Source organism: Lissotriton vulgaris, chromosome 8, assembly GCF_964263255.1.
Source record: "Lissotriton vulgaris chromosome 8, aLisVul1.2, whole genome shotgun sequence".
In the NCBI taxonomy this organism is placed as follows: Eukaryota; Metazoa; Chordata; class Amphibia; order Caudata; family Salamandridae; genus Lissotriton; species Lissotriton vulgaris.
In genome coordinates, this window is record NC_141696.1 from 183,770,888 (window position 1) to 183,795,148 (window position 24,261).

Below are 24,261 nucleotides of genomic sequence, written 5' to 3' on the forward strand. Positions count from 1 at the left end.
AAAAGAAGGTAGCAAGTATTAAAATCAGACATGCAGAGGATCTTGAGGACACAACTCAAGAACGGGGAGTGGGCCCAGACAATGCTGGACAGCGCAGCAGAGCTCGCAGGCTCCTGAAAGATCATCTGGCGTTTAATCAACACTATGTCATTGTTTACTGTATTTAACCTTACAGATGAACAAATCTTGTTGCACAGAGGGGTGCAGACTATACGGTGCTGAGCATTGAAAAACTGGAGAGATTACCATTGAACGTTTCTGAAAAACCATCAGTTGAATGGATAATACATGGCACCATCACGATACCAGTGACAACTTTCCAGTTTCAGTATTGCTTGAAACACATACCAGCAGGCCTGTATGAAAGGTTGGGTAAAGAATACATTAAGTCAACCTGGGATTTACCATACACACACAAATGTTGGAGTGGGGGAAAGGAAGTATTTCTTAGTGGTAAAAATTGTGAAAACTCACTAAGCGGTACACTATTGTGTCAAGGTATTAATTTACACTGAGGGAATATGGGAACTACACCACAGTGTGGCGGTGTAGGATTTTGTGCCCTCTGCAAGCTACCTTGGCCTCAAAAGGGAGCCATTGTAGTGATTTGAGCATAGGAGTGATGTGGTCATAGTGCCTTTAACCTGTTATCAGCATTGCCACTGCACTAAGAGAGCAGAGTAGTCCTTACTTTGGGCAGTCCTGTTAATGATGCACTCCTGTATTCAAGTCTGGAGATGACTAGGGAATGTACTGCTGTTTATAAGTCTGGAAGTGGTAAGAAATGGTTTATGTTCTTGTGGAGATTAATTTAGGTAAAAAGGCCTCTCTTGTGTCTGCTCTGATCTGTTCTTGCTTATTGAGGTTTTTGTATAGTCTTAATGTAAGTGATTAACTTGACACTATGATGATTGGCTTGCAGTTCAGAGCAGTTAAGATGCTAATCTCCATATAATATGTTTGCTTTTTTGAGGATCTCTGTCAGTGCTTACATGTACAAGTTCAACAGGGTGGGAGATAAGGTGACTCCTTAGGAAACCCCAATTGAGACCAGCTTGATTCTCCGTGATCAGTTTTGGTTAAACGAGTAGAACTATGTCAGCACATTTCCTGCCAGACCAATTCAGTTTTCAAGAAGTTGAAGGAGATTGTCATGTCTGACCGTGTCGAAAGATGAAGACAGGTCTAGGCAGATCAGGAAACATGACTCGTGCTAATTGAGTATTTTTACAGCATTATCCATACAATGTACAGTGGCTTTTCCATTGTGTGCCCTGGTCTGAAACCTGAGTGACACCAATATAACAAAATTAACTGTTCAATGTGTTGGCATAATTGGTATTGCACACATTTTTACAGCAGTTTCTCAAGAAAAGGATTTGTAGATTTTGAAAGGAAGTTATTTGGGTCTGATGGACCAGAGTCAGATTTTTCAACATTGGTGTTAGTTGCCCCATCTCAAGACACTGATCCTTGTGTTGAGAAGGAGTTCACAATGTTGGCCCAGAGTGGAGAGAAAAGATGACTTATGCCTTTCAGGATTTTGAAAGGTATTGGATCATTGAAATGTGTTGGTGGCTTCACTGGTGGCTGGATTTATGGTATTTCACTTTCATTGAGGGGCTTGAAATCTCTCCGGGTGTTTTATTTCCCCTGCATTAGGTAAGGGGTAGAGCAGTAGATACCCTTTGCAGCCAGCCTCCTTCTATTGGGGGTGATGGGAAGACAGAAGCTGACCTAGTAGATTTATAGTGTGCCCTGCTATTGCGATATATTTTTTTTCTTTTCTGTTACAATATCAATTTTCCATATCATCTTGTGTTATACAGCTGGTATTCTGATGTTGTTTTCTATATACATTCTTGAATGAATTTCTCAGAGTTCTGAGCTGTTTTAGGTGTAGTAGTGTGGCAAGGATAATGCTTGCATCCATTGTCTCTCTGTAAGTCTGAGTCTCCTTCTTTCTTCGTTTAGATGACTGTTGTACAAAGGTTGTGCTAATATGTTTGTGATCCTTTTTTGATGTTAGGAGTCTATAATCTCCTTTATTTCATTCATTGTCTTGTTGTAGTCTTCCCTTAGTTTGTAAATATAAAAAATGCTTTCCTAGGGAGGAAGGTTTCTTTTTGCATAGATCCATAGATCATATCCATTCATATTTATGGTATCCCTGATAGACCACACACAACCTCTTGTCGATTTGCCTTCGCTTTGGGAGCTGTGATGTGCAATGAGATTCAGTGATGACCAATCACATCCGACTATGGAGTCTATGCATAGTGCTTCTGCCTTGCATATGGTTAGATCTAGTATTGCTCCTTTGATTGTGTTTATCCCATGCATCATTGCACCAGATTATAGTCTTTGAGGAAAGATGTGACTGCATTCTCCTTTATTTCCTTGATATAATTTCAATGTAGGTTGAACTCACCTAAAAAGATTCTGTTTGTTTGTCATAAGGTTTGTACTGTGATTGTTTACATTAATTGCTCAGTGAGCATCTGGTTGTCTCTAAGAGGGTAGAAGCTAATGTGTAACTTGGCCAGGAATCTGCCCACTATGAGAATTTAAAGGAACATTTATTCACAGGAGGATTTCTTCTCCATTTAGAAAAGTTTGATTTGAAAGGACGATCATTGAATGAATGCCACCACCTGGTCGTATTGTGTGGTCCAGTCTTATGATGTTGTATTTCGGTGGAACTAAGATATCTAATAGTGCGGTAGAAGATTCATTTACCCAGGTCTCTGTTAGGATTACCTTGTGTAGATCATGTAACAGGATATGGTGGGCTAAGCCTGCGGCATGTTTAGCTGCTGATCTACACTCATGCAAAAAGCTTTTAAGGCTCGCTTTTTATTGTCAGGTAACTTGGATTAGACTGATATATATAGATATATATGACCCTGTTGAAGGCTACAACTGAAACACATAGGTCTCATGTCTGCAGTGATGGTAAAACTTACTAAGTAAAAATAAGGACTCTACAAAACCTGGCTGTGCTACTGTATCCTTGCTGTGTCCAGGGCGAAAAGGGGAGAGGCTGAAACAGAGAAGAATTTTGATATATATATATATGTGTGTATGTGAAATGAAATTAGAACTAAGTTTAAAAAATGAAACCACTGAAATTTGACTGTTAGAGTTTAGTCTGCTCAATATAACATGCGTCCCACCATGCACAGTTTATGGCCTCTCATACATCACTCCAGACATATAAAATGATGTCACTGCAGGCATCACTGTTGCCATTTCAAAGTACTTCATTGATGAAATCAGTGGTCACATCATAGTAATATACAGCAGCTATTGTGTGTACAAATGCATGGAATGGAAATAGCATAAGCCCTGGTGGCAAATATGGTTGTTCATATTGAAAGTTATATGGTGCATCATTTACAAACCAGTACATTTTTGGGTGCAGGTAGAAAACCATGTTAAACAAAGTATTGGCTGAGCACAACTGATATGGGTTGCAGAGACATGCTTCAAAGTAGGTGGTGGGTTATACCCAATGCCTATTGTTAAACATCTGTGAGTAAAGCCAAAGCTTCTGTTGATATTTGGTATCCATCAGACGAAGTCTGGGTACATGCCCATGTTAGATAGTTGTAATACAATGCTACAGACAAATGCTATGTATGCAGGACTTTTAAAACATATTGATGTTTAGTTTCAGAACTTCGCTGAACATTTTGAGCCATTGCAGGTTGTTGAATAATGTAGAATGTACGGGTCACAAACTTAGAGGTGGTCTAACTCACAATGGAGATGTAAGCATTGCTCTAAGGTTGTATACATCGGTGCTCCTCTCAGGATTGTGTGCAGTGCATTTTAGCAAATTGTGTTGATAGGGTGGTCCATAGGGTCAAGCAAAATGTGTCTTATAAGTTGAAAATGCATACCTGTCATCTAGTAATAAAACTGTAGGTTAGGTGACTTATTCAAGAGGATAATCCCTTTAAGGGGATTGGTTGGAGTACAGACTCTGTTTTGGAAAGTGTTCAAGAATTAAAAGGTAGATGATACCACTGAAACCAATGGAGGCATTTTGGGGCATATTATCAAGGGGGTTTATCTCCGCTTTTTTGGCTTTAAAAGCCAAGAAAGCGGAGATAAAATTATCTCCCTATTACCTAGCTGTTGCTAACACCAGTTAGCGACAGCTAGTAGGAGATAGCGACCATCTTGGGCCACACTTTGCATGTCAGAGTAATTTATCACTAATGACATGCAAAGTGGGCATGCCAACATGTTAGCGGCTGGAAACAGTCGATAACATCGCTATCTCCTATTACCAACTTTTGGAGATATTCGCGATAAGCGCGAATATCTCCAAAAGCTAACACCTGCCCTGAGCAGTTCTTAGCCATGTTATCCTTTTCGCTGTGGAGGACGGGACGCCGCGCCAATATCGTCGAAGTAGCACTATCCTGCTGCCCAGCATTTATTTCTCGAAGCAATGAGATTGTCGTTGGAATAAGCCGTTTTCGCCCGCAGATGTGTATCGTACATCACAAATTTTGGGCCACTCAAACTAAATTAAACAAGTTACATTCGCAACCACTGATACGTGTGGCGACGTCTTAATACTAAGTATCTCGCTGCTGCATATATATGCTGTATTTGTTACCAACTGCATTCCATCAAGTAACACAGCAAGAAAGCTTTATACATTATCAGGAAAAACCTTGATCAAGCGATATTTTGCTTATTCATAGACGAAGATATCAGCTATTTTGACATACTGCTATGAAATACAGCTTTGAATATTATCGTCTGTGACTCCTGAGGAAGGCGTTTTCTGCCGAAACGCGCGTCGAGTTTTTATGTTTTCCAGCAATTTAGGCATTAATCACAACTCAGAATGTATTTTTAATTGAACTATGTATAATTCATATGTAATGTATTTATTTTAATAACATTTGTAGATGTTTATGTATGCTTTATGACATTTGTCCATCCTTATCATATAGTCTGACTTTTGTTCAGTTTCTATATGATTTTTACTATGCTAATTAAAAACATGTTTTTTATATAATTTTAATTTTGATCGTTCTTTTCACCACTGGTTCAGGTTAATTGTTCACTTATTTAGTAGACGGCCTAGGATACTTTACTCACATACCTTATAAGTTGAAAATGCATACCTGTCATCTAGTAATAAAACTGTAGGTTAGGTGACTTATTCAAGAGGATAATCCCTTTAAGGGGATTGGTTGGAGTACAGACTCTGTTTTGGAAAGTGTTCAAGAATTAAAAGGTAGATGATACCACTGAAACCAATGGAGGCATTTTGGGGCATATTATCAAGGGGGTTTATCTCCGCTTTTTTGGCTTTAAAAGCCAAGAAAGCGGAGATAAAATTATCTCCCTATTACCTAGCTGTTGCTAACACCAGTTAGCGACCGCTAGTAGGAGATAGCGACCATCTTGGGCCACACTTTGCATGTCAGAGTAATTTATCACTAATGACATGCAAAGTGGGCATGCCAACATGTTAGCGGCTGGAAACAGTCGATAACATCGCTATCTCCTATTACCAACTTTTGGAGATATTCGCGCTAAGCGCGAATATCTCCAAAAGCTAACACCTGCCCTGAGCAGTTCTTAGCCATGTTATCCTTTTCGCTGTGGAGGACGGGACGCCGCGCCAATATCGTCGAAGTAGCACTATCCTGCTGCCCAGCATTTATTTCTCGAAGCAACGAGATTGTCGTTGGAATAAGCCGTTTTCGCCCGCAGATGTGTATCGTACATCACAAATTTTGGGCCACTCAAACTAAATTAAACAAGTTACATTCGCAACCACTGATACGTGTGGCGACGTCTTAATACTAAGTATCTCGCTGCTGCATATATATGCTGTATTTGTTACCAACTGCATTCCATCAAGTAACACAGCAAGAAAGCTTTATACATTATCAGGAAAAACCTTGATCAAGCGATATTTTGCTTATTCATAGACGAAGATATCAGCTATTTTGACATACTGCTATGAAATACAGCTTTGAATATTATCGTCTGTGACTCCTGAGGAAGGCGTTTTCTGCCGAAACGCGCGTCGAGTTTTTATGTTTTCCAGCAATTTAGGCATTAATCATAACTCAGAATGTATTTTTAATTGAACTATGTATAATTCATATGTAATGTATTTATTTTAATAACATTTGTAGATGTTTATGTATGCTTTATGACATTTGTCCATCCTTATCATATAGTCTGACTTTTGTTCAGTTTCTATATGATTTTTACTATGCTAATTAAAAACATGTTTTTTATATAATTTTAATTTTGATCGTTCTTTTCACCACTGGTTCAGGTTAATTGTTCACTTATTTAGTAGACGGCCTAGGATACTTTACTCACATACCTTATAAGTTGAAAATGCATACCTGTCATCTAGTAATAAAACTGTAGGTTAGGTGACTTATTCAAGAGGATAATCCCTTTAAGGGGATTGGTTGGAGTACAGACTCTGTTTTGGAAAGTGTTCAAGAATTAAAAGGTGGATGATACCACTGAAACCAATGGAGGCATTTTGGGGCATATTATCAAGGGGGTTTATCTCCGCTTTTTTGGCTTTAAAAGCCAAGAAAGCGGAGATAAAATTATCTCCCTATTACCTAGCTGTTGCTAACACCAGTTAGCGACAGCTAGTAGGAGATAGCGACCATCTTGGGCCCCACTTTGCATGTCAGAGTAATTTATCACTAATGACATGCAAAGTGGGCATGCCAAGATGTTAGCGGCTGGAAACAGTTGCTAACATTGCTATCTCCTATTACCAACTTTTGGAGATATTCGCGCTAAGCGCGAATATCTCCAAAAGCTAACCCCTGCCCTGAGCAGTTCTTAGCCATGTTATCCAATGGGAGGTGGATAACATGGCTAAGAGCATTAGCTCGGTAATGCCTAAATATCGCTGACTTTTCAGCGATATACATGCATTGCAGCCGATTTTTATCGCATTTGCGATAAACCTTGGTAATAACAAGGTTTATCTGCGATAAAAATCGCCGCAGGTCGGTGATTCATTTTTGTCTCTAACCAAGTAATAGCGATGGTAATATGCCCCTTTGCTTAGTATATGAATACCACTGAAAAGAAGGCAGCATCCCCCAATGATGGGGGACTCAAATAAATGTTCAGTATCACTTGATTAGTTATAGGAAATTGGGGACAGGAGCAGCTTGTTGAATTATTTAAAGTCCACAGGCTCTATAGGACACTTTTACAAAGACGGCATGATTTCATCAGGTAAGCCATCAATGCATAGCAAACACAAGGGATGACCTGGCTTGGCAGTTTGGGCTGGACTGTTTCCTATTAGGCACAGGGTCAAGACTGATTTACATGCGGCTGATTCTGAACTGGGGTGGCAAAGTGAGCTAAAGAATGATGATGGATTAAACACAGATCTGTGACTGGGGGTGAGTGTCTGAAGAGTTTCAGTGCTCTGTCTATCATCTCCTTGTGTTTGCTTTGTTTGCCCTAAGTTGGCAGGGTACGCCCAGACGTGGGTCCCTTGTTCACCTTGCCACTGGATAAAAGCTAACCTGGCTGATGAGGGGTGTTACCCTGAAACCGGTCACAGGATGCTTGTTTCTGGTACGGGGAAGATCTGGCTTTGCAGTTCGAGCTGACTGTTCCCATGAGGCCCAGGTTCAAGAATGATTTGAATATGGCTGGGTCTGAACTGGGGTGGCTACGTAAGCTAAAGAATGATGATGGATTAAACCCAGATCTGTGAATGGGGGTGAGTGTCTGAAAAGTTTCAGCGCTCAGTCCATCATCTCCTTGTGTTGGCTTTGTTTGCCCTAAGCTCTCAGAGTATGCCCAGACATGGGTCCCTTGCTCACTTTGCCACTGGATTCAAGCTAGTTTGGTTCATGAGGAGTGTTACCCTGAAACTGGTCTCAGGATGCTTTTTTCTGGTCCAGGGAAGACCTGACTTGGCAGTTCGGGCTGGACTGTTCCCATGTGGTAAAGACTGGTTTGCATATGGCTGGGTACGAACTGGGGTGGCGAAGTGAGCTAAAGAATGATGAAGGATCAAACTCAGATTTGTGACTGGCGGTGAGTGTCTGAAAAGTTTCAGAGCTCCATCCATCATCTCCTTGTGTTTGTGAAGCCATCAATGCAGTCATCGAAGATGTCATCAGTGCTTTTATTGACATTGCTGTTATTGACATGTCATGTCTTGAAGAATATGATATGAAATCAAAAAACACACACAAGAACATACACAGTTTGAAATGCCCATACAGGTTTAATGACAAACCTAGTACAGGAAAAAGAGAAAGCAACCGTGGACATTACCAAGGCTTGTTTAATCAAAAAATAGCATCTGAAAGTGAGTATCTAACTGTGTGCAGCTTCAATGGAGTTCAATAAACCTTCAAAAGATTGCCCGTGGGCAAAAAGCATATTCCTGGCTTATTCTGAGCAACTAATATGGACATCTTACAACCAGATACCAAGGTGCTATCATACATTGATGATATTTACCTGAGAGATGATAACTTAAATGCACAACTGTGGCAATTCTAACATCACAAAGTTATAAAAAGAACTTTAGAAAGTTACAAATTGCATATCTGGCTATGAATTTTCTTACATATAAATTATCCAAAGTGGGCTAGGGATTGGCATCCAATCTCCTTCAGAAATGTGCTACCTTGCAGCCACTTAGCACATTGCAGAAGTCTCAATCCCTATTAGGATTTTTTGACTTCGGGTGGACTTACTTGCCACACTATGCTGAGTGAGTGAAGTCTTTTTTACAAACAAAGTAGGTAGTAGTGTTCCTTTGAAAAAGGAATAGAACCGCACAATCGAAGAATTTTTTGTATGGTCAATATATGTGTGAAATCGTGTATATTATTCTTCTATACATTTGTTGGGGTGCTCTTTCTCCACACACCTACTACCAAAAGGTTTAATTAGAACACAATCCTAGAACTGTGTATACATACCTTTTCTACAATCAAGAAGAATACAGCACACCCTATAGTTTTTTTCTCTACTCCTTAAGACAAAAAACATTTTTTTTGTTATTGTCATCCATGTAGTCCACAAGACAAAATCATATCTCATACACGTAGCTCAGGAACTGTATGTCTCAGATCCTGTATTCTCTTACAGCAACAGAGTCTATAACAATCAATATCTTCATATATGCAATATTCCTTTATTTTTCTTTCTCTGTGATATTTCCAAAGCAAACAAAGCAACAGCCAACACGTGTTTCGTCTTCCCTTAGACTTCCCTTAGACTTTGTGAAGGCACGGGCGAAGTAGTGATAGCAATAGCCGAGCTCGTACAACTAAGGGAAGATGAAGCACGTGTTGGCTGTTGCTTTGTTCCTGAGCTACGTGTATGAGATATGATTCTGTCTTGTGGACTATATGGATGGCAATAACAAAAAAAAGTTTTTTGTCTTAAGGAGTAGAGAAAAAAACTATAGGGTGTGCTGTATTCTTCTTGATTGTAGAAAAATGAGTGAAGTCTTTGTACGATTTAATCTCTCCCATGGTTTTGTCAAAACAATGTATGAGCAAACACATTGATATCTTGTGTACCCGGCAAGCAAGGGCCCTGTTTATAAAGGCCTGTGTCACTTTTTGCGCTATCGTTGCATCACTATTAGTGATGCAGCTGTGGTGTAAATAATGCGTCATGTTGTGCCATATTTACGAAGTGACACATCTAGGAAGATGTGTCACTTCGTAACCCCCTGCGCTACATTATACGTGTGGTAGGTATAATGTATGCAGGGTGGGCGTTCCCCCACAAGAAAGCATTGTAGGAGTGGCGCAGTGAAATCTGTAAGATTTCACTGTGCCACTTCTAGGACGCCAATGCGTCAAAGCCTTACACCTAGGAGATGCAGAGCCTTTCACATGGGGCTTGCCTGATGTGAAAGGAACATTGCTGGAGTTGCGTCACGCTTCTGACACAACTCCAGCAATGCGCCACTTTTGCGTGATTTTGTTTACCAAAATTTTTTTTTTTTCACGCCTTCCCCTTATAGATTGGGAATTTGTGGTTTAAAAAGCTGGATGAAGTTATATCTAGTTTTATGTGGTCTTATGGTAAACCAAGGTGAGCCCTGAAATTCTTGACACTCCCTAAAGATCGCGGAGGTTAGGGACTCCCAAACTTAAAATTATATTATTGGGCTACAGTTTTACAGCATCTCAGTCCTCTATTATTTGAAAAAAACGCCCCAGCAATTAGGAGGCGATTACTTCCCTTCTCCTTATGAACTATTGGTAGGTGTAGGAGCGTGGGGGAACTTATGGAGGCAAATCGAGCTGAATTACTTCAAGCGTGCTTTAAGACTTTACTGAATGCCTTCAAAGTCTGGTCAACATTCGCAAATCAATGGGCTTGGGTCGACTTAAATTTTAAACCCCTCAAGAGGACAATATCTTTCTCCCAGGAATCTTTGAGGAGCCATATATATTTTATGCTGGACCAATACGCGTTTAAATAAATTAAACCTTTTTTACTTCACTGTTTGTTTAAAATCATTTCAAGAGATCAGAGACAAATTTGGCCTTAGTCATAAGGGTTTCTCACATTTTTACAAATCAGGGAGTTTCTTTATTCTAAGGCTGGAGGTTGGATTGAATTCCAAAAGTCCGACCGGGCTGACGCCTTGCTAGCATGTTGTAAACCTGCAATTGGTTTCAGTTATTCCCTGCCTAACAAACACTTAAAGGATGACATGGTCAAACAGTGTTTGAGATGGCAAGAACAGCTGGCCATTTCAGATGCTTGCTTTTGGGAATTTTTTTCTCTGGCTCAGTCAGCATTTTTGTCCTCCAAATTATATATGCAGTATTATAAAACATGTTTTAATCTTTTCTACACACCCAGCAGGATTGTTAAATGGGGGGACTGTAAAGGTACCAGATGCCCTAGATGACAACTGAGGGACGCTGATATAGTACATATTTTTCCTACCTGCCCTTCCCTATACCTCATAGAGTTCCAGATCACTGATTTCAGACTCTTACTTTTGGGAATCTTTTTCTCTGGCTCAGTCAGCATATGTATCCTCTACATTATGCATACAGTATTATAAAACATGTGTTAATCTTTACTACACACCCAGCAGGATTATTAAATGGGAGGGGGCGGGGGGTGGTAAAGGTACCAGATGCCCTATATGTCAACTGAGGGGCGCTGATATAGTACATATTTTTGATACCTGCCCATCCCTATCTCTCATAAAGTCCCAGATAATTGATTTCCTTACCAACAAATTAAATATCTAGGTATCCCTAACCCCAGCTGTTATTCTCCTGGGAGTGTCTGAAATTGAGAGACCGGCAAGAGGTCCCTTATGTAACGCCTTGGCTTGGCTAGACAGTAATTCATCAGTGTTCCAACAATGGCTAGCCAGGGTGCTGCAACTTGCAATCTAGAAAAGGCAATTTTTCTACACAAGGGGATTTGGAGTAATAGGAAGGGCCTTAGGAGATGGGGTCAATCAATCAGTCATTTGTTAAGCGCACAACATTCCCGCGAGGGTCTCAAGGTGCTGGGGGGGAGGTGGGTGCTGCTACTGATCAAACAGCCAGGTCTTTAGTATCCTCCTGAAGGTCAGCAGGTCTTGGGTCTGTCATAGGCTCAGTGGGAGGGTGTTCCATGTCTTGGCGGCGAGGTGGGAGAAGGATATCCCACCGGTGGTTGTTCTTCGGATGCGCGGGACGGTGGCGAGTGAGAGGTCGGCGGAGCGTAGCTGGCGGTTGGGGGTGTAGAAGGAGAGCTGTCTGTTGAGGTACGCTGGGCCAGTCTTGTGGAGTGCCTTGTGTGCGTGGATGAGGAGCTTGAAGGATATCCTCTTGAGGCAGTGCAGGTTTCTCAGGTGGGGGGTGATGTGGCCATGTCATGGTACATCGAGGATCAGTCGTGCTGAGGCGTTTTGGATGCGTTGTATCTGTCGGGATCCATCTGCAGATCTTGCAGAGCATGCAGAGGGTGTTGGAGCAGGAGGAGGAGACGGCGTTGACTTGCTTGGTCATTAAGAGCGTGGAGTCGAGGATGATTCCCAGGTTGCGTGCGTGGTCCCAGTGGAGTTCTGCTGGAGAGGAAGGAGGTGGTCCATTCCAGAGCCTTGTCTCGTATCCCTGCAGCGTGGAGACGTGCGCGTAGTGCGCGGTGGCAGATGATGTCTAATGTGGCGGAGAGGTCTAGGAGGATGAGTGCTGCGGTCTCCCTGTTGTCTAGCAGAGTCCTGATGTCGTCGGTGGTGGCAGTGAGGGTGGTCTCGTGCTGTGGTTGCTGCGGAACCCTGACTGGGAAGAGTCCAGGATTCTGTTCTCTTCGAGGTATCGGGTTAGCTGTCTGTTAACGATTTTCTTCATGACCTTGGCCAGGAAGAGGAGCAGAGAGATGGTTCGGAAGTTCTTGAGGTCTTTTGGGTCTGCCTTGGGTTTTTTGAGTAGGGCGTTGATCTCGGCGTGTTTCCAGCTCTCTGGGAAGGTCCCGGGCTCCAGGGAGAGATTGATGACATTGCGTAGGTGGGGTGCGATGGAGCTGCTTGCGTTGTTGAAGACGTGCTGCGGGAATGGGTCTGACAGAGAGCCGGAGTGGATTGTGCTCATGGTCCTGATGGTGTCATCGATGCTCACGCTGGTCCAGGCTAGCAAGGGGACGTGGTTGATGGTGTGTGGAGGGTCTGTTGTGTTGCTGTCGGTTGGGGCTGTCTGGGTGTTGAAGCTGTTGTGGATGTCTGCTATCTTGCAGTGGAAGAAGGTGGCGAGGGAGTCGCACAGGGCTTGCGACAGCGGGATTTCATTGGTGTTGGAGCTGGGGTTGGAGAGTTCCTTCACAATGTTGAAGAGCTCCTTGCTGTCATGTACCTTGTTGTCGAGGCGGTCTTTGAAGGAGGTCTTCTTGGCAGCCCTGATGGGGTGGTGGTGGTTGCGGAGGGCGTCCTTGTGTGCTGCGTGGCTGTCCGGAGTTTGTTTACTGTGCCATTTCTTCTCTAGTTTCCAGCAGGCTAGCTTGGAATCTAGGAGTTCTGGGGTGAACCAGCTGGCCATCTTGCTGATGTCTCTGGGGGGGTTTCTTCAGCTGGCGAGGGTGTTGGCGCAGTCCTTGATCCAGCGTCTGAGGTTTTGGGCAGCGACGTCGGTGTTGGAGGGTTCGGTGGGTGGGCTGAGAGCAAGGTTTGCATCTAGTCGGTCTTCGTTTAGTTTGCTCCTGTTTGGTGCGGTGGTGTGTGGTGGGTTTCTGGAAGGTGAAGTGGATGCAGAGGTGGTCGGTCTAGAGGAGTTCGGGGGTGTGGCTGATGGAGACGTGTGGGCTTGAGGAGAAGACGGGGTAGAGCGTGTGGCCGGCAGAGAGGATGGACGTTGTGACGAGTTGCCTCAGTCGGAGGTTGGCGAGGTTGTCGGTCAGGGTGGTGGAGATGCTGTCGTTGTTCTCAAGGTGAAAGTTCAGATTTCCGAGGAGGATGTAGTTGGTGAAGGTCAGGGCGTGTGTGCTGATGTAGTTGGCGATTGAGTCGCTGAACTGGGGGCGGGGTCTGTGGGCTCGGTGGATGAGGGTGCCTCTGAGGGTGGAGTTGGGGTCAGTGTGGATCTGGAAATGCATGTGTTCGGCGGTTCTGAGCGCGTCGTCGGTGAGTGTGTCGTCGGTGCTAGTCGAGACCAGGGTCCTCCTCTGGACTGGTTAGAACCAAGGAGGTATTGATGTTAGGCACCCTGCACTTTATCATGGTATGTATAAGGATTCTATGCACTTTGTCTATCCTTTTTGGACTTGTTTACATCTTCTTCTTTTTTTTCTGTCTTCTGTCTCTTCTTTTTTTCCTGTGTTGCCTTCCATTCTTTTCTCTCCTTGTGATGTATTAATTTGTACGGACTGAATGAGTTTGACCTTAGCTGGTCCTGTACCACCAATTAAATACAGCTGCGGTGGGTAGTGGGAGTACCTGCAGGGTGATGACGTGGAGAAGGGGAGGGGCAGAGTGGGGGGTAGTAATCTATGGATTCTGGAGGTTTACAGGTAAGTAAACATATACATAAAAAAATGAATTTTGTTGCATGCACTGCATTGCATTTGGGGATGCAGTGCATGCAACAAAATTTGTTTTATTCATTTATATGTTTACTCACCAGTAAACCTCCATAATCCATAGATTACTAACCCCCACCCTGTCCCTCCCCCTCCCCACATCACCACCCTGCAGGTACTCCCACTACCGACCGCGGCTGATTTTATAGTGTCATTTAAATGTGTAGCTGGGGTGGATGGGTTGTGGGGGTTTTATTGGGATAAAATGATGGCTTGTTTTTCTCATATTGTGTATTATGTGACTGTTATTGACAATAAAAAATAATAATTAAAAAAAAGAAGTGCATAATGTTGGCAATCAATTCATGTTCTCAATTTCTATGAATGTGGCCCCAGAAAAATGCAGGTGATCAAATAGTCGTAAAGGACTTCTAGTGTCCTATAGCTAGGGCAGCAGTCCATACATATCATTCAGACAATGGTCCTGGATTTGCCTCAAAAGCTTACAGTGTTGCTATGTCTATCCTAGAGGACTATATCTGGAATTCAGCAACCGGCTTCGATCAAAGAGTAACGGGTAAATAGTGTGAGATAACGGCACACTTAAGTAAGCCTTTACTGCTAGGATGCTAAGTTCAAGTTTGCCTAGAAGAGTATTGGGTGACTGCACTTCATGCAAAGTACTCCTCGGATTGCCTATGTATGTACCTGACCTCATCAATGCTGGAAAGTGGAAGAAGAAAACAAATTTGACCTGGACAAACATTTAAATATCTTGCAGAACATCCAAAGGGACAGAGACAAGTTATCTAATTTAGAACATTCTGAAGCCACCATCGGCAAAGAGAAGGTATCACTAACTGCTGACAGCTAAGTCCCCCAAGTAAATGATCTAGTTCAAGAAAAGATCCTCGTTAAAGCTTTAGGAACATCCTACAGGCTACCAGTTCCAGTTCTTGGGGTAAAAGGGACACAAACTGTAATCCTTCCTCTGTTGTCTAGTACAAAGAAAAACAGGCAGGTGTCCTATAAGAAGATCTATATGGCAATAGTAAAGAAGCCTATTCCCTGTATGCATTATACCAAAATAAATTATTTTCCTGAATGAAACAATCCAGCAGATAGGAACTGGAATTATGAAATATCTTAAAACGCCATCTATACCAAAGGTAATTAAATACTTTTCACAACATGGAACATATAATTCTTTACAATTTCCTTCTGAAGGTTTAGGCTTATGGTCCTATGCTTCTAATAAATGTATGCATAGTTTTCTGTCCATCATTCCAGGTCCAAAAGCTAATCGCTCTGATCCCCTATATCACAGAAACATACCTGTTGTTGTTACTACATATAGCATGGGCATCCACTCAGGAGCACCCATGGACCCCTGCCCTCTGCACATCTTCCACAGAGCCGCCATCGCACCTGAACAATGACACACCATCATCACCACCTTCAAAACCGCCACCTTCCCAGACGACTGTAAACTTGCAGAAGTCAAACCTGTGCTCAAGAAGTCCTCAGCAGACACTTCGGACATCATATACTACCGACCCATCTCCCTCCTCCCCTTCACAGCCAAAGTCACAGAGAAGACTATCTACGCCCAACTAATGAAATTCCTCGAAGAGAACTCCATCCTTGACCCCCCTGCAGCAACCACAGCAGTGAGACCACCCTACTTGCCACCACAAATTACATCTGCACCCTCCTCGACCAAGGCCACACCGCAGCCCTGATCCTACTCGACCTCTCCCCAGCATTTAACACCGTCTCACACTGCACAGTCTCCACCAGACTCCACGATGCCGCCATAGGGGAACTGCCCTCGAAGGGCTCCGCTCCTTCCTCACTGGCAGAACCCAAACAATCAGACTGCTACCCTTCTCCAAACCCATAGAGATCAAATGCAGAGTACTTCAAGGATCGTCACTCAGCTCTACGCTCTTAAACATCTACACGCCCCCCTCTCCGCCATCGTCAGACAACACGGACTCAACATAGTCTCCTACGCCGACAACACCCAGCTCATCCTCTCCCTCAACAAGAATCCCATCACCACCAGTCTCAGCTTCCAGGAAGGAATGAAGGACGTTGCATCCTGGATCAGCAGTAGCTACCTGAAGCTCAACTCAGAGAAAACAGAGGTCCTTGTCCTCGGACCCTCCCCCACCGCTTGGGAAACACCTAGTGGCCTACCACCCTCAACAGCCCGCCCTCCCCCATGGACCACACCCGGAACCTCATCATCATACTCGACTCCTCCCCCTATGACCTGACAGGTAAACCCTATTGCCTCCACCTGCTTCAACTCCCTCCGCATCCTTTCCAAGACCTTCAAATGGATCCCCCTGAATAAAGAAAAATCGCCACCCATGCACTAAAAACCAGCAGACTGGACTACGGAAACGCCCTCTATGCCATAATCAACAAGTCTCTGCTCTGCAAACTCAAAACCATACAGAACACCACAGCTAGGTTTGTCCTCAGCATCCCTCAATAAGAATACATCACCCAACACCTGCGAGACCTCTGCTGGCTTGAGAGTAACATTCAAGATACTCACCCACACCTTCAAATGCGTCCACAACACCACACCCCAACACCTCAACAATAGAATCTCCTCCCACGTACCCAAGAGAAACCTCAGATCTGCCGACCTTGCCCTTGCTGAAACCCCTCGCATCCGCAGAGCCAGAACGGGCAGAAGAGCCTTCTCCTACATCGCGGCCAAGACTTGTAATGAACTCTCGATCGACATCAGACACGCCCCCTCTCTGAGCATCTTCAGGAAGACCCTCAAGACCTGGCTCTTTGACTGAATGGAGATGCTAACTCCACCCCAGCGCCTTGAGACCCTCACGGGTGAGTAGCGCGCTTTACAATTCCCTGATCGATTCATTGATTGAGCTGCGACAACATTGGTTTGCACATTCTAGTCTTCTGGCTGTGGAGGAAATATGGATTTTTTTTTACATTTCCTCCAGGGACCACACCCCGTTAGAACTGAATGACACATAGTAACAGGTATATATGCCATTTAAAATGAATGGAACAAATATTCAGTAAGAGAGACTGTCGAAAGGATTCAACATATAAAGAAAATATGCAATCAGTATTCAAGAGTATCGACAATGTCATGCTTACACTTTCCAAAAGAGTGTACTTATTGAGTAACATTAAGTCATCCAAATTAGATCTCTTTAAAGGAGTCTTCGGGGCTGATTATGAGTTTGACACAGGTACGCCGGATCTCCGCCATCACAGCTGCGCCAGAAAGTATTATGAGTTGAACTCATGTTCAGTGAACGGTCCTTCTCATTTCCCATGGTGGTGCGTGAAAAACAGGCACCGGAATGGGAATGGATGAAAAGTTCCAGCATGGCATGGATGGCATGGATGGTGACAACCATGCTGTGCTGCAACTTTGTGGGAATATAACCTGGGGAGCACATGTTGTGTCCCCCTGAATATATCGCCAGCCTTTTCGTGGCAGCGCTCCCACCATGAAATGGCTAGTGGTACCAGAACTTGTAATATGTGCAGCAGAACTACACCTGGTGCAGTCGGTGTTCCTCTGCCACATGATTTTCAAAGTTGTAATGCGGTGGACCGCCACTGTGAGTCTGGCGGTCAGAAGATCACCAGACATGAAATCATGCCCTTAGGTCTTTTGCAACATGATTAGGCACAATTAAGAGCCATAATACAATTACAATGGACTTTACAAACTTTTTGATCAGGTAATGCGCCTTGGCAACTCTAAAATGTGACAGCCATTTTTAAACGCTACAACTTTACATTAACTCAAAAGACAATGGTCCTGAGATAATCCACCTACACCTGTTGAGTTGTGGTAATTTACCCGCTACGTGCCAGATATATGGAGTAATTTCCCTTCTAATAACAAATTTCCCCTTTCATGGTGACAGGAATATAAATCATTTGACTGGTCCGAGAAAATGCATATTTCACATTTATTTAATTCATGAGAATTTTCTTTTACCTATAAGTGTTTAAGCAAAGATAGTGATTCCAGCTGCAGAAATCCCATAGGTCACTTACCACTATGTGATCTGTTACTTTGCATGAAAGATGTAACCCTTTGATGCCATGTTTAAACAGTGTCTTATCAGCAACTCCCATTTCATCCATTCCAAAACACCACACACTTTTCAATAATACTTTGTATTCAATGTTAAACAACATCAGCTGTCGTATGTTGGAGTCCAGTCAACCGTATGTGATTACAGTTTCTAAAACAATACATTGTTGTGGTATGACTTTGTACCTCCCACCTCAGCATATATCAAAATGTCACTTTGGCCTAGAACTGAAATAAAGGACATCTATTTTGATAAAATTTATAACATCTTTGTTGTTTTATCTCACAATGAGGCTCCTTTAACCTCTGTGCCTGAGGCTATAAAACTACTTCAGAAATTTAGAGGCTGTTACAAACGCAAAACTCCACTTATGTTGTAGACTTTGAAGAAATGATTCTCAATGCGGTAAGTTCAACTGTTATTGTGCCTTTTTAAAGAATATCTGATCAGGCAACTGAATTTAAAGCTGACTTTGGACTGATTACTCAGATTCGTTCCTTTTTCACTCCTTGTTGCAAGACTTTTTGGAATTTTCCCCACCATTCTTCTGATAATGTGCTGAGGTTTTGCCCTCTTCCCCCTGATCAAACAATGGTATCAAACTCCTTGAGACATGGAGGACATGTACCCAGTTGAGAAAAAGTGCTGAGAAACTCTAGTGCACTATCTGAGACATAGGTGGCTTTCTGATTAAGGGAGAGTTGGATCTTGTCCTTTCACAAAATAGATGCTCTACAAGTGAGACCAGTCTTTTTGTGCATGTACTGTACAACTGAAATCATCTCGGAACTACACCCAGTAGAGCCAAGTGATGTTTCTGGACATATAAACACTCTTGCAACTGCTACAGTCACATCAGAAGCATTATCGAACAAAGCACATGCCCATGCTGCCAAATGCTTGCTATGTTAGACTTTGCCTTTTGAAAAACTTCCAGAGAATTGGCTTTTACCACTGATGTCAATTAAGCCACAAATCAAGGCACTCTCACCATCCTCAAGTACTCTGAAACCCGGATATCTATTCCTGTGCATTTGCCTCGATAGCTTGGACTTTGTCTAGAGTACTAATTTATCTCATTGGTATCAATCATATGCTGCTTGCAATCTCCCTGCTTTTGAAACATATTCACTCAACAACTAGAAGTCATTGCCCCTAAATCCAATCAAGAAAAATGAAAATAGTCCAATACTGAGTGAAAAAGACTGTGCCATCATTCCCCTGAAAGAGAGCTATTATTGGGACTGGCAGTGGAGAAGCTGAACCCAGCAGATCATGGGTTTTCCTTTTAGGGAATACTCTCTTCCGGCTGAAGTCTGATAAACATAGCTGATCAACTATGAAAAGGTGTGCAGTGCACTGAGCCCCAAGAACCTCTTGGGGCAAATTAGCAACTCTGTGGCCTTACTGTGCAGCATGTAGAAATAGTCTTTAGGGTGATAGGTTGATCACAACATTCTTATAATGTTAGAACTGTTCCTTCTATTCTCGCTATGAGCAACATGCATTAGTGCTGTTTTAATTATATTTTGTTTGGACCTTTTTAGGAATGCGATTAGGTCACGTGCCCACTTGTGTATGATTCAGATTTGGGGATGTGAGTACAGAAGAGGATTTGGAGGGGCTTGCAGCCATGTGACAGTGAGCCTTGATTGCTTTATCCTGTTTCCTGCATTTAACTCAGATGTGCTTATTTATTTTCTTATGTATTAGTGACATACCATAGTAAGAGATTACACCTTTATTATGTTACAATGGACATATTATTTTGCAGATGTTTTTCTCTATGGGCTACTGCCTTGTTTCATGTCTATAGTCCGATTTGATCTTCACTTGCATGGACTGCTTTTGTCCAGTCATATGTAAATACCTTAACATTAATTGTGTTAATTTCTTTATGTATTTGATTTCATTTAATATTTGGCTTGTTAATATTAAAGCACATCATTTTATACAGCAAATGCCCACACGCTGTATTTGTATCACTCTCTGTGGCTTGTCTTATATTTATCTGAAGGCTCAGACATCTGGGTATACCACTCCCCAACGGATGGTACAGAGGTCCATTTGGGAAAGCAGGGGGAGGAAGAACTCACCCCTGGCTCCTGCGCAGCTTCATGGTACAGATGCTGGCCTGAGTAATCAGTCTCAGGCTATCACCCCTAGACTGGTGGTAAGGAGGGTGGAAACGGGTATCTAACAACTAGGGCTGTTGCCTCCACTCTGAGAAACATCAGAGTACAAAGGCCCTTGAATAGCCTGGGCCTGGCTGTTGGTACTGACAGCTGTCAGTGGCTTGTGTTGGTTGCTGTGCTTATTGGCAGAGTCCTTGCTGGCTTAAGGACAGAAGTCGGAACCAAATGGTAGAATGAGCCACATCACTTTGTTGGACATGGTGATACTGTCTGCCTACTGAGATGTATCTGTGAGCAAGTTAAGGTGAAGTGCTGCACAGATGGGTGTCCACAAGAGAGCACAAGGGTTCCCCAGGTATCAGATCAGTGACTCACAAGAGTTTAGACAAAGGGATTCAATCAAACTTGGAGGGGTATAGAACTGGCAAAGGCCTCTGCAGTAAAGGCCCATTGTCCAGATTCTATCACCTAAACAGGGAAGCCCATAAAAGCATTGATTTGCCATTTAACCTCCGCTTTTTGCTGAATTTATTTTTGTTGGCCTTAGGACTCTGTGCACATTACCACTGCTAACCAGCACTAAGCTGCTTGTGCTCTTCCCCAAACATTGCTTACTTGGCTTACACCTGATTGGAGTTTTTAATTTACTTTTAAGTCCTTTGTACAGTGGTGTATCACGTACCCAGGGACTGTAAATTGAATGCTACCAATAGGCCTGCAGCACTTATTCTGCCACCCACTTGAGTAGCCCATTAAGACATGTCCCAGACCTGCCACTGCAGCCTATATATATATATATTTATATTACAAGTAGGTCACCCCTAAGGTAGGCCCTAGGTGGACCATAAGGCAGGGTGCCTTGTAATTGAAAGGCTGGATATGCACTCTTTAGTTTTACATATCCTAGTAGTGAAAATTAGATTTTTTTTATTGTTTACGTTAATCAAAACCACAACAATACATTTTCTAATAAGTTAGTGAACTGTTGTAAAAATTATTATTATATGATGCAAAAAACCGAATTAAAAAAACTTGTGTTTAGCCGTTATCAGCTCTCAATTCTATATAAAATGCCATCAATCAGTTAGTCAATCTCTTTCCAGATGGTCGTCGTTAGCAGGTGATTAGACCAAAGCTTATTTAATGCCTAGTCGGCTGCACAAGTGGGAATGTTTCTACAGTCGTTCTTAGGCAACTGTTCAATTATTTTTAAAAATGCAAGTTTTGAGTCAGGACCAGTCAGTCTTGATGTTAAGGTTCCATGCTCAGGGACCATCATAGTTTATTTATTTATTGTTATTATTTGTTCATTTATTTATTTGTTTTTAATATGTTTTCATGTGCCGAGAGGAACTTTATTAATTAGCAGTTCAGTCTTGTATCTGTTGGGTCCAAGCCTACTATGATAGCGGATCTGCATATCCTTATGCCTCTGAAGTTCATAGCATGTTTTAGAAAGGTGGTTCGTGCTTCTGATATTTTTGGACAAATGCAGACTAGATGAACAAAGTCCTCTTTACTACTCCCACATAGTCGGCAGTCTTTCGGCCCTTTGAGTGCCCAGGTTGGCTGATCTGAGATGGATGGCAGTTTGCCTAGGCTCCAGGCCATTAATTGTAGCTTCCGGTAGGCTGAAAATGTAATATTTAAGTACGGCGCTGGGGTAGGTGTCTTATAGTTGGTAATTAAAATCCAGGCATGTTTTCTCTTACTGAGGATGTTTTTGTCGACAAGCAAAGAGTGAAATTTTACTGACTTATTTATGACTTGCTTGAAGGCTGAATAAGACAAGTTGGTTTCCCACAGCTCGCATGTACCGGTTTCTCGTAACGCTTTTTTGAGATATTGGTTGTATGGGGACTTTTCATCGTTCTCTAGTTCCTCCCACAACGCCTTATTTAGTTCAGAGTCTGTTGTTTTTAGTTTTAGTCTATACCATTGTTTAATGGTGGCATACATTCTCCCCAGTGTTTCATTGGTTACTCCAAATTTTTGCCTTACTTGCGCTGGAGATGCGGTCTGATGGATTTGAAAGACTCTTTTATAAATTGAAACTTGAGATTTATTTAGCAGGTTGGCATCTTTCCTGTGTAGTGCAGGACTGCCATATGATAGTGTTGGTAGCATTTTGGCTTTTATTGCTGCTAGAAGGGGTTTTAACCTCATAGATGCTATTAAACATTCCTCCCCAGTGCTGCGCTGTCCATTGGAACTAGTGCTGAATGGACGTCCAATGGTCGTGCGCAGCACTGGGGAGGTAGTGCTGCCGTCGGCCAATGCACCGAGGCAGCACTTAAGGGGTTAATGATGGCCCCTTTAGTTTTTTTGCTAGCGACCTGAAAGCGAACAATAGGGCACTTGTCCTCTGGGCCATGTATGCTTTTTTCTCCCGGTGATTATTCCTGTTATCAATGTAAAAACCCAGGTACTTATAATTAGATTCTTCTTCTAGTATTTTGCCCTCTAGTTGAAGTTGCTGATTGGCCGTCCGATGTCTAGTGATCAACAGTGTTTTGCTTTTTGAGCTGTTTATCTCTAGCCTGTTGTCGGCTATGTATTCCAGCATTCCTACTAGTGATCTTTGTAGGCCGATCTTAGTTAGGCTCATCAGGACGACATCGTCTGCATATGATAAGTGAGATAATGATAAGGTGCCTAATTTGGGCGGATAAGATATAATCATGTTAAGTTTTGGTGCCAGGTCTGCCATGAAAAGGTTGAAAAGATGCGGGGCCAGAACACATCCTTGTTTTAGCCCTTTGGTTGTTGTAACCTTTCTTGATAGCCTTGAAGTCAACAAAACAGAGGTGAAGCTGTTGTTTCCTCTGAATATGTTTGTTGGTGAACATTGAAAGCGACAGGATATTTGTGATTGTCCCACACCCTTTTCTGAACCCTGTTTGATTGAGGGGGATCAGTTTTAAAGTGAAAAACTCCTACATTTGTTTTTCACTACTGTGAGGCATATCCCTCCTTCAGTATAACATTGGACTCCTTCAGTATAACATTGGATGGGGATTCCATATTACATTTAATATACTGTAATTTCCTATTGGGAGAAGTGCGCTATTTTATGTTTGGTGTCTTTGGGAGTATAATAAAGAAAACATTAAATGGTAAAGTTGGGCTTTTTATTACAATATTGAAAATGTCACTTTTAGAAATGTTACATTTTTCTGCCCTTAGACGTTTTGTGCCTGTAGCTGGTTTTGGGTCACATTACTTAGTGTAAGTGAGAGTTCCACTTTGTGAATTTCTGCCAGAAAGCCACCAGATGCCATCTGGTGGCATCATGACTGGGCGGACATGACAACGCCCCACTTGAAACTGAATGGAGACTGCTCAACCTTCACACAAAGGGCATAACACCTCAACACTGTCACTGCAGCCAGCTTGGAGCCAGAGCATGGGGGTCAGCTTTTTCGATGCACTTCAAAGCCACTATCTAGAAGCATCTCCCACCTTCCAGAAGGAGTGCACCAGGGTATAAAAGGGAGACGTTAGACACCAGCTTTCCAATACAATCCTGGACCTGTGGACTTTGCCATAAAGAAGGACCGCTGTGCTGCTGAAAGCACTGCTACTCTGCTTACCTTCAGGGTTGTTGATTTGCTGAACTGCTGCCCTGCTTTACTGCTGTCCTCTTGCCTGAGAGAGGAGAACTAGGCATGCAACTTTACCTTGAACCCCAGGGTTATGAGAATAACTTCAAGGGTTAGTCTATTGTTATTAGAAAGAGAATTATTAGTAGTGGTAAATATCCATCTTCTACAGGCAATAAGGCAACTAACACAATATAGGGCTCAGAATAGGTCTCAGAAAAGTTTTCCCATGCTCAACACTTGGTAGCTTGGCTGCAAGCAGGTAGGCTTAACTCCAGAGATAGGTATGCCAAGTATTTAAAAACACCAATTCAGTAAATAATCACGACACAATAAAAATCCAACACCAATTCATAACAATTGAGGTAATATGAATTT